The sequence below is a fragment of the Alligator sinensis genome, unplaced genomic scaffold, assembly GCF_000455745.1.
Source record: "Alligator sinensis unplaced genomic scaffold, ASM45574v1 scaffold632_1, whole genome shotgun sequence".
Lineage (NCBI taxonomy): Eukaryota > Metazoa > Chordata > Crocodylia > Alligatoridae > Alligator > Alligator sinensis.
This window is the reverse complement of record NW_005842408.1, coordinates 541,632-553,088: the sequence shown is the minus strand read 5'-3', so window position 1 is coordinate 553,088 and position 11,457 is coordinate 541,632.

The window sequence follows — 11,457 nt, the reverse complement described above, 5'->3', positions numbered from 1 at the left end:
GGAGGGGGAGCCCGGAGCGGGAGCAGCTGTGCTCGCCCCCCTTCCTGCTCCCTGTCTGGGGCTGGGCCGGGCCAACGCTCCTGTGGCACCAGCCCCGCAGCGCCTGGCGGGAGGGTCTCGCCCCCGCGCTCAGGCTCAGCCCCGCGCTGCACTGGGCAGGACGGGATTTCCCCCTGCTCAGACTGGTCCAGACTGGGGGGGTTGCTTTCCTCTGCAGCGGGGGCACGGTCTGGGCCTGGGGTCTTTCAAGCGCGTATTAACCCCCTTTGGTGCAGCAGGATCTTGCCCGCCGTGGTCCCCCCGCTCCACGTGTGGCAGGGTCGGGTGTGATGTCTGCGTTGTGGCAGGGGTGAGAGCCGTTTCATGAAAAGGTTACACGACGGTTTGTCCGGGCTGGTTCGGACAGGCCTGATCCTGCCGCAGCCTAGGCTTGGGCTGGATGTGACCCCGCGGCTGCCTGCCAGCCCCGCGGCTCGAGGTCTGTAGGACTGCGTGGCGCTGCGGGGGCTGCAGCCAGCCACGGGCACCGTGTCGCCGAACCAGACCTTTCCCTGCAGCCGCACGTGGCGTCGGGGCCCACGCGCACAGCATCTCGCAGACGGTCTCCCCGGCCCCACGTGGCCAGGACCTGAACCCGTGCCGTGCCAGCGTGTCCCTGGGCCACGGTGCCTGGCACAGCGTGGGTCTCAGTCCCACCACGGAGCAGGCGCTGCTCTTCGGGCGTCCCCCCGTGTCACCGGCCTTGGCTTTGCAGGTGCCCGTGGCTTGGCGGGGCACCGGGGTCTGCCTGCTCGTGCTCCCGTGCCCCGAGCGCACACCACAGCCGTGGCGGGTCTGGCCGGGGGCGAGGAGCGGAGGCCGTTGGCTGTGTCCTGCGCTGGCCGCTCCGTCCCTCTCCCCCGCCCGGCTGCTCGGCCGGCTCTGAGCAGCCATTGTACGGCGAAACAAAGCCGTGCTCGCAGGGCGGCTCTCCCTGCCTGGCCGGTGCCAGAAGCGGCTGATAACCATCTGCCCCTGCAAAAGAGTGCGGCCCCGCTCCGGGGCGAGGTCGCCCTGTCAGCCCGGGGTCGGTGCTAGCAGGGGGCAGCCAGGAGCCAGCCCTGGGCTCCTTCACCTCTGCCCGGCCCCAGGGCGATGCTCGGCGCTGGAACAATAGCAGCCGGGCTGGTCCTGGGTCCACGGGCGATGCCCGAGCATCACGTGCGCGCTCGGGCCATGGCAGGGCCCATTCGTCACCCTCCCGCTCTCGCTTCCCCTGATAAGACGAGGCCGGCAGCGCCGCGATCCCTTCCTGAGATACGGCCCTGGCCCCTCTGCCCCGAGCCCGCACCCTGGGCCGGCGGGGCCTCTCGCCTCGTGCTTCGGGGCAGAGGGAGGATCTCCCGTCCTGGCGTCCGTCTGCAAGCCCAGAGGAAACGGAGACGCGGCAGGTCCTCGGAGGGGCCCTGGGGTCGCTTCCCGCTGCGAGCGCCGAGCCAGCAGCGGGGGGAACCGGCGGCCCAGACAGGTGCTCGTGCCTCAGTTTCCCCTCCGCAAGGCACTGGCGAGGCGGACTCGGAGGCCACGAGACTGCATGTGCCGAGGGCCAGAGAGCGGCCGGCGCGGAGACGGCGCGTGAAGGCTTCGCAGTGGCCGGCATCCAAGGGGTAAAGCCCCCGTGGAGAGCAGGGCCGCGGGGCAAAGCCCTGGGCCAGCGTTGCTCCCCCCATGCCGCGAGCAGGAGCGGTGCCTCGATGGGCAGCCAGGGCCCTCGAACGCCCGGGGAGGCCTGCAGCAAGGTGCCCAAAGCCCTGGGGAGCGACGATCCAGCTGCCGCAGGCCCCTCCGTGCTGCCCGGGGTCCCTGCCGCGGGCTGCCGGCAACGGGCCAAGAGCAGCACGAGGCAGCTGAGCCGGGCGGTTCCCTTGGCCCAAATCTCCCTGCACCTCCATGCCTTGCTGTCGCAGCGCAAAGGGCCCTGGCCAGGTGCATGCAGCCGCTTGTGGGGGGCCTCCCACCTCCCGCCCTTCCAGCGCCGACCGGTATCAGGACACGAAGAAGAGGGAAAGCAGCTTTTCTCTCTCGCTGCGGAGAGGAGGACGTGCACCGGGGCTGCGAGCTGCAGCAAAGTCAGTGTAGGTTGGAGATCTGGAAACACCGCTCCACCGTTAGAGCAAGGAGGCCGTGGCACAGGTGTCAGGGAAGGGGTGGGCTCTCCATCCCTGGGGGATTGGTCTGGACGGGGGAGCTTTGGCCTTCCTCTGCGGCAGGGCCTCGGTCCGCGCCCGCCCGGGCTCTCCTGCGCCTGCAGCGACGACACGGCAGAGAAGCAGGACGCTGGCTGCCGCCGCCCCCCTGCTTCGGGTGCAATGCCTGGCTGACGGTCGTCTCATGTCGCGTGTCGGTGCTGGATGTGTCCGGGCTGGTTTGCGCAGGGCCGGTCCTGCCTCAGGCAGGGGTTGGACTGGATGTGACCTCTGGAGCTCCCCGCCAGCCCCCCGGCTCTGCTGTGACCGAGACAGGCCCGCGGGTGTCCCTGGACGGGGGGAACCCCCTGCGAGCGGGGGCAGCGACAGGCCAGAGGGCCCCTTGCACGCCCGGCAGCACGTGGGCACGGCGTCCCGATCGGGGCTCGCTGTTGTGCTGCAGCGAGGGGCCAGGAGCTCTCGGTGCTGCTGGGGAGGGTCCCGGGCATCGATCCAGGTCTTGCCGTGGGCCCGCGGGGGCTGGCGATCTGCAGGCAAACGCACTGTGTGGCCCGTTCTCTGCGTAGCGAGACATCTGAGCCCGTCGGGTATCCAGGAGCCGGGCCGTCCGGCTGGGTGGCCGACCGTGCGCTGGGGCTGACACTATTGCCGTGGGAAAGTCTCCCGGCTCTGGACGCGTTGCTGTTTACGGTCCGGTCACAAGCCCTTCCCGTGCTGGTTTCTCCGTGGGACTCGGCTCGGTGGGGTTTCTATCCAAGCCGTCGCCTTTGGAGAGCAAACCTCCCCCGCGTCAGCCTGAACGGTCGGGGTCGTGACTTGGGCTCCGCACGGGCAGTGCCGTGCGTGTGAATGCGCGTGCATGTGTGCTTGGGCGTGTGTGCCAGTGCCCAGCCAGCTGCCGTCCCCAGGTGGGTGCGGGAAGGGGCGGTGCACATTAGAGATCGGTTCCCAGCGGTCACAACAGCCACCTCCCGCCCAGCGGCCTGAGGGGCCGGGTGGTCAGCGACAGTCGCAGCAGGGGTGCAGAGGGCTAGAGGTGTCCTGGGGCCCAGGTGGGCAGCTGGAGGCAGTGCGGCACGGTGCCCCCGGTCCGGTCCCCTCGGTGCAGCCAGAGCCTGGGCACGCGTGTCGGGGTGCAGGGCACGGGCGCTGTGCCAGGGGTGGATCGCAAGGGGTATGTAGGAGCAGGCAGGTGCACCCCCTTACACCACTGACCCCAAGAAATCCAGACAAGAAGCCTCTGAGAGCACGCGGGGCCCGTGTCAAGAGAGGACGCTGTGGCCTGTGTCCCAGGTGTGTGCGTTGCCGTTGGGGTGGGCGACTTCTGCCCCCTCCCCTGACGGTGCCGTGTGAGCCCGGTCTGCCACGTGCAGTCGTCTCCGTCCGCGCGCTGTGGCAGGCTCTGCGGCACTTTGAAGGCAGGGAGGGGAAGCACGGAGAGGGATCAGACCCCGGCCGAGGGCAAAGATGCCCGTGACACAAGACTGCAAGCAGACATCATGCTTATCCCAGGAGAAACCAGCTTATCCCAGGCCAAGTGCAATGGTACAGATGTCCATGCCTGTTGTCCCAGGATAAAGCCTAAAAAACGTGCCTGGATAAGAGGTAGCCACACTTTATCTTGGGATATTGCACCCTACATCTGTGCCGTTGTCCTGGGATTGCATCGCTGAAGCAATGGCAGGAGGCAGCTGCTCGCTGAGCCCTGATTAGAGGGGCATGTGTGCACGTGGCAGTCCCAGGACATTTCTGCTCTGGGAACAAACACAGGCACACCTCATCCAGGACAAATGTAACACCGGTTCCTAGCCTGACCTGGGCATCGCACAAACAACCCGGTGACCGTCAGGGGCCGAGCAGATCTGCAGCCTGGAGGAAGCCACAAGCGGGTTGGGTGCTGGCCTGGGTTTGTGCCCTTTGCAAGAGCGGGTCGGTTTGCTGCTGCTGAGGAAGGACTGTTCCCAGTGGCAGGTGCATTTTGCAGGCAGAGGGAGCGGGTCCCAAACCTGGCCCCTGCAGATGTGAGGGAGCCGAGCCGAGCCTCGGGTTGCAGACAGACGGGCCCTGCCATGCAGCTCGGTACCGGAGCTGGAGAGACGCTGCTCGCCCTGGAGACAGGGCATCGCCCTGCGGCTACTGAAACCCGGGGCCGCGCTGGCCCTGCCGTGAGCGTGGCACAGAGGGGTGCCCAGTTCCTCTGCTCCGGGGCCGCACCGGAGCAGCCAGGGCCTGCGGTTCCCGCGCTGCTCCCTGCCCTCAAGCGCGGGACCGAGTTCCCTGGGACGGGAAGTACTGGCAGCCGACAGTGCTCTGGATCGTGGCCACCAGGCTAATCTCCTCGTTATCAGCAGCAGGCAGACTTTATTTAGCACACAATCAAGCGGGGAGGCAGGGCTGTCAGAGGCCGCGGCGGCAGCGTGATTCACTCCCCAGCCCCTTGCCTGTCCTCCCGTTATCGGTCCCTGTCGCTAGAGGACTTTGCTTTGCATCGGCGGATGGCAAGAGGTGGGACATGGTTGAAGGTCGCTACGCTTCACCTCTGACGCCAGTGCCGGGGACGTGGGGCAGGGTTGCGTTTCAGGGGCACCTGAATGGCAGACGTTTCTGTCATGTGGCGGCAGGGCGGGCGGTGGGAGCGGGAGGCCACTGAGCCACTTGCACGTGGGACGGACGAGTGCCCTGGGCACGGGGCACGGGGCTCGGGGCTGTTGTCCAAGGGGCCGTGTCCAGCCCGGGGCTGCAGCCCCGGTGGGGCAGAGCTCAGGCAGGGCCGTTGCGGCGTGCCTGAGGCACGCAGCACCCTGATGAAGCCACCCCGGGTGGGGATGGTCTGACAGCGTCCCCGGAGGAGCGTGAGCTTGCTCCGAGGCAGGGAGCCCTGTCCCCTGCTCCATCCTCGCCCCCTTCCCTCTGAGCGCTGCCTGGTGAAGGGACCGGGCCCTGCCTGGAGGCAGGTGACATCTGTCCGGAGCAACCCCGCTCTGCGCAGGGCAGATGCTGGATAAACCCTGTGCTGCCACTGCCGGGGCCTTCGACGGATCTGCCCCGACTACTGAACGCGCTGGCTCTGCAAGGGGGGCAGTGCTTTACAGGTGGCAAAACCGAGGGAGGCGCGAACCTGGGTAACTCCCTCCAAACAGAGACCCGGGCGGTAGCAAACCTGGATGGGGCTCGGGGAGTTTTAGGGCAGGGGAAGGCAGGCCTGAGAGGCCTTCAGCACTGGAGCAGGGGACAGTGCTGCGGAGGCTGAGCCTGGCTCTGCCACAGATTTGCTGTGTAGCCCTGGCCAAGCCCCCTGATCCCCATCTCCCTCCCTGCAAAGTGCACTTAACCGCTGCACACGAGTGAAGACGGAGAGCGGGTCTGCCCCCCGGGACGGGGAGAAGAGCGTGCTGGGAAGTCGGAGCGGATAGAATTGGGGATCTCCCAGCGCTGGGCTGCAGCCGGCTGTGATTCCCCTTGCCCTTGCATAAAACCAGCCCAAGTCTGACAGCCAGAGACGAGCGAACCCTGGCCGGGCGGCACCTCGCTGCTGGGACACGGGTGGCCGGATCAGTCCCTAACGGCAGGGCAGGGATCCCGGGCCTCGGAGAACGTGGCAGCGTCTCCCGCAGCTGCGGTCTGGCGGGACAGAAATGTGTCAGCTCTTCTGCCACTGAGCGGCCCTTTGACGCCTTGATTTTGGCTCGTGAGATGTGAGAGCGAGAGGTCTGCCCAAGGGGAAACAGGCCCGAGCCGACCCCCCAGGGCAGAACCGCAGCGCTCGGTGCGTCGGCGGCACCGCCTTGGAGCAGGGCCGCAGCCGGCCGGTCCGAGGGCTGGTGTCACGAGCAGGACGCGTGTGCGGGTTCACATATCGAGAGGATAGCTCATTTTCCTGCTAGGAGCCTTGCCAAGGTGGTTGCATCTCTTCTCCACGCCGCTCGAAATGCAGCCAGGAGCAGAGGCCAGTCCTGGACGGTTAGGAAAGCAGAGGCATCCGGAGAGATGCACAAGGGCCGTTTGCTCCGTCCCCGAGAGAAACCTCGCAGCCTGCCCGGCTTCACTTCAGTCCCAGCCATGCCATGCCGCCGGACCTTGGCTGGGGGAGCGAGAGGCTGTGCTCCAAGGATGCCCATGGCTGGACCGCTGGTCTGGCTGCCCGGTGGTGTTGGTAGGGAGCCCATCCCAGGTATGTGCGGCAGCACGGGCACAAGCTCTTGGTCTCGTGACACCGAGCACAGGTTGACCGGTCAGGTCCGTAGACCGCGGAGGGCCATGAGGGGCACAGGCGGGGTGTGCCGAGAAGGGAGGCAGAGATGAGGCGAGGGTGGCAGCCTCCTGCCCGGATGCGAGCAGGCAGGATGGCCCTGGCTGCGACGGGAGAAAAGGAGCTGCGGGAATGGGACAAGCGAAGTCCGGCCCAGAATAGTGGCTGGGTTGTGGATGAGGCAAGGAGAAGGTGCCATGCTTAGACAGCCTGAATGAGAGGATGGAGGCTGAGGTCCACGCTGCAGCAACAAGATACGGTCCGTCGGGGAAGAGCCTGGGAGCATGAGCGGAGCCCCGTGGGAGTAGGGATAGGGGAGGACGTGCTGGAAGGAGGGCTCGAGGGGGAGGAGGAGGTGTTGTGGGGGCCAAGGGGGGTCACACCATAAGAGGGGCATGGCTGACTATCGAAACAGCTGGCGGACGAGGAGGATGAGGCTGTAGGACTGCCCCAGGGTCCGCTGAACAAGCTGCTGCAGGCTGCGGCAAGGCTGGGCCGTCTAAACCCACTGCATTTGGACAAAAGAAACAGAAGCGTCCCAACCCCCCGTCCCCGGTCTGTGCCGCACTTCATTTCCTTCACACTTGGCACAGCCAACAGATTTTCTTCCCAGAAGAGGAGAGTTGTCTAGCCAAATGCAAGTTGCTTTTCAAAGAGTCACCAGGTCTGCCATGGGACAGGGCCTGTGGGGGACAGTCCAGGCAAAGTAATGTTCTTCTTCTTCCAGCAAAATGCAGTATTTGAGGATTTAAACACAATTGCTGCTAAGTGTTAAGGGCAGTGCAAGTATGATGCAGAGTAGCATTGGTCATTAGCAATGTAACCACCCCAGACTTGTGGGGAAAACAGGCCCGTGCCCCATCACCGTGTTGCGTGGTTGCTATAGGTGTCGCACCCGGACCCAGAGGCAGAGCAAGGGGGGAGGCTTGCTCCTCTCACTCTGGAGAGATGAAAACACGGTCAGCCAATTCGCCTAGATGTACGGGTATCTGCAGGAGGTCTACGGATATCCGTGTGCTGTGGGGGGAGCGGGGGAGTCCAGCACCAGTGCATATTTCCACCCAGGTAGCCCTTTTCTGACTCGACGCTGCCACGGACCGTGTGGTTGTCAGAACAATCAGAATGGTTGTGGTCAGATGAAAATCTCTGGCGATGCTGGGTTTCACACACAGACGATGCGTGCCGTGAATGGACGACCTGGTATCGTGGAGCATCGTGGACTGCTGTTATGCAGGTCCTCATTTGTCATTATTCTCGGCTTTAATCTTGTTTAATAACACGCTCAAATTCCACACCTAGAAAAAATAAGTATCTTTATAGTGACCGCATACACCTGCTTCAGAGCCGGCGCTCTCATTATGTGGGGCATAATGCTCGTTTGATTTTTGGTTTCTTTTCCATCTCGGATTCCTGGTTGTTGCACGTCTCCCCTGGCAGGCGTGGGCCCGGTCTCTTGTATCGTGGTCCGTGGTAACAGGGGCTCCATCACGGCCAGCGCTGCTCTACTCATCATGCTGCAACGGTTCATTTAGCGACGCATGCACATCATCCGTCTGTGGATGACGCTTTTCTTCCCATTTATTAGGATATTTATTGATAATGTCTCCATGTTGCAGCTGTGCAGCTTTCCGCTGGCTTTGTTAACTATGCCACACTTGCTGTGTCTAGCTGAGGACCTTAATGCCAAAAAGCAACCCTTTCCTTTGCCAGAGCAAAACTAGTTGGGGAAACGAGAAGTTAGTTCTGCAAGCCTGCAGCTCACTGCAGGATTTCTCTGCTGCAGCAGTGCCCGAGGCCCGTCGGGCTCAGAGCCCTGCTATGCCCGGCCCTGTGCAGGCAGGCAGGAAGAGGGAGGCCTCCCCCGTAGAACTTGAACCCAGGCCCAAGACCAGACCCTACGAGTCAGCAAAGCCTATGACAGGAGCACGGGCGGATCTAGGATTTTGAGAAGTGGGGTGCAGATTTCATAGATTTCATAGATTTCATAGACATCAGGGCTGGAAGGGACCTCGGAAGATCATCGAGTCCAGCCCCCCGCCCAAAGGGCAGGAAGTCAGCTGGGGTCATAGGATCCCAGCAAGATGAGCATCCAGTTTGCTCTTGAAGGTGTTTAATGTGGGCGCTTGAACCACCTCCGGTGACAGGCTGTTCCAGACCTTGGGGGCTCGGACAGTAAAGAAGTTCTTCCTTATGTCCAGCCTGAAACGGTCTTGATGATGTGGTGCATCCTCAATAGAGCACGACACATACTTTTATCAAGTTCAAGGGAAACTAGAAGCTTTACTAATAAGCTAGTGGCCCAGGGCTACATTCTGCATTTTAAGACTGGAGGAAAAGCCATGATAAACTTGCTGTATCAGCACCCAAGCAAAGAATAATCAAACGATGTTGTTTTCTGAGTCCTGCAGTCATTAGAATTAAACGGACATCTGTTTTTCAACTTCATACGACAAAATCCAGCTTTCTTGAGCATCTTGACAGTGCATGCAATGCTTCATGGAAGGTAATTTCCACACCTTGGTTCCTGTTTTTAGCTCGAGCTCCAAGCAGTCTGCAGGGCTGTGAAACAGGAGCTCCTTCCCAGGAGCAGCTCACAGCCAGCAGAATGGCAAAAGAAAGAATAGCTTAATTAGGAGGACAGTAAGGCCATCACAAAGCAGAGTGGGTCGTTAACGCCTGTGGAATGAAGAGTTTAGAAGGAATCTGGCAGATTATAATGAGCCAGAAGTCAAGCGGCCCCTCAGCTGCCTGACGAGACATGCTGGTGTGTCTCCCAGGCGGCTGGCTTGAACTTTTGGCTGGTGCAGGAACGAAAGTGGGGTTCAACGCACCACTGCAAACCTCTCTCCCCCAGTTGCTTCTGCATGGGAGAGAAGGGGAATGCGGGGGGGCAGCAATTCGACTGCTCCTTTCCAGAGGCGATCTCAGCCTGAGCACGGGGCGATGGGCCGAGACGGCTTTTTAAAAGCTTTGGAGGAAAACACCTGCGTGTGCCTGACCTGCGCCCAGCCATGTCAGTGGGTGGTTTCTGCCAGGACCAGGGTCACGGGCAGGGAAGGTCCTGGCTCCTGATGAGCGGCTCTCCATGTGCAAGGGGCATGGGGGACGATGCGGGCCTGGCCAGAGCCTGCTGCCGCCGGCTGGCAGAGGGAGCGGGGAAGCGCGGCGCATTGTTGGGGTTTTTTATAGCTACTACAAAGAGCAGCTGTTTAAAAACTGCTTCTAGTGAATGGAGTAGTGAATTCCCCTCCCGCCACTGACTGCGCACAAAGGCACGTGACCTATTAGATATGCTAGCGCCGGGACGGAAATAGCTATCCAGGCTATTTAAAACTGAGCAGTGCTGAACATCATGTCAGGAGAAGGGGAGAAATGCCAGGGCGACATGAAGGAGATGAAAGGCTCCCATTGTGTCTGCCGCCCCCAGGTGCTTTGTATGATTTACTTTGCAGCGGAGCTCACACGTTGTTCTGGCAAGAAGGTGGCAATAAATCATTTCACAACCCTTCCCTGTGCCACTGTGGCTTAAGGAGCAATAAAATGAGATTTTAAAGACTTGTGCCATGCTCTGGTACATGAGTCATCTTCTTTAACAATCAAACTGCAATTGCAGCATGACTCAGGCCCGTCTTTGCCAGGTGGGTGCCCTACAGCTCCTTGCGCGCTCCAGATTTCTAGTGGTGCGGTCTAAAGTCCTGCCTTGTCCCAGGGGGTTTTCATCTGCACTCACGTCCGAGAAGGTGAATGGACCCCCGTTGGGTTTGGTCCAGAGCGGAGCACCTTGTAGCATGAGTGCTGCCCACCTAGCGAGTGCAAACGAGCCAGTAAGCAGGTCTAGGGCCTTGATTGTATGCCAGGGAGAAATGGCTGGGGGGGGGGGGGGGGGGGGGGGGGTGCATTCCCCTGGAAGGGTCCCCCTTTTCACCTATGTAAGGGTAGCAATAGTCGCCTTTTGCAGCTCAGCTTCCCTCCCCTCCCTGTTTCTCTAGGCCATGTGGAACCATCTTTACAGGTCTAGGGTTGTGGGGAAGAGGGGCAGGCCCCCACGTTGTGCCTTTGGGAGCTTAGCCGGGGAGGCGATGGTGCCTGGGTGGTCACCTGCACTCAGAGCCTCCTCTGCCCTGGGGCGCTCCTTTGGAGGGTTGTCAGACTGGGGAGATCCTGACCTGGCAGAGGTTGCAGCCCCTGGGAGTAGGCTGTGGCCTCTTGTTCCCCCTGGGGCTGGTGTGTCCTGGACCTGGACCTGGACCTGGACCGCTGGGTGGAGGTGGCACCTGCCCCGTGGTGGGCAGCTGAGGCAAGGGGGGGTCTGTTTCTCCCTCTCTGCAGGCTTGATGGCAGCAAGAATGAGCTGGGCTCCTCTGGACGCCCCCCAGGGCAGGGCAGGGCTCCATAACCGGACAGTCACCAGCTGACCCCTGCCTCCGTCAGGAGCTCTGCGTGTGGAGCCAAGTGCAGGACCTAGCAGCTCTCACCAAGGGATGCCAGCACCCATTGCAAAGACAGCGAGATGCTGATGGGAGCGAGAAACAGCTCTGGCAATGCTTGGCTTGGATCTGTGCGGCTGCATCGGATGAGGTGCGGTAAGCAGTTTTCAAATGTACACCTGTGTGCTGGTGCAAACCTGACGCTTGGTCCTGGGACAGGACAGCCTGTTATCGGCTTCAGGCTTGGCTGCCCTAGGTCACGCTGTCCTGCATCACCCAAGAGGACTAGTAAATAGCCATAAGGGCCAAACGACTCCTCCACTATTATTTGTGTTTTGGTAGCTCTGAGAATCACCAGCTCCACTGAGCTTTGCAGTGTACCAGCACATCATAGATCATAGACTCATAGAAGTTGGGTCGGAAGGGACCTTGTAGATCTTCAGGTCCGACCCCCTGCCTGGGCAGGAGGAAACTGGGCTCAAGTGACCCCAGCCAGGCAGGCATCGAGCCACTTCTTAAAGACCCCCAGGGGAGGAGCCAGCACCACTTCCCTTGGAAGTCGGTTCCAGATCCTAGCCGCCCTGACTGTGAAGTA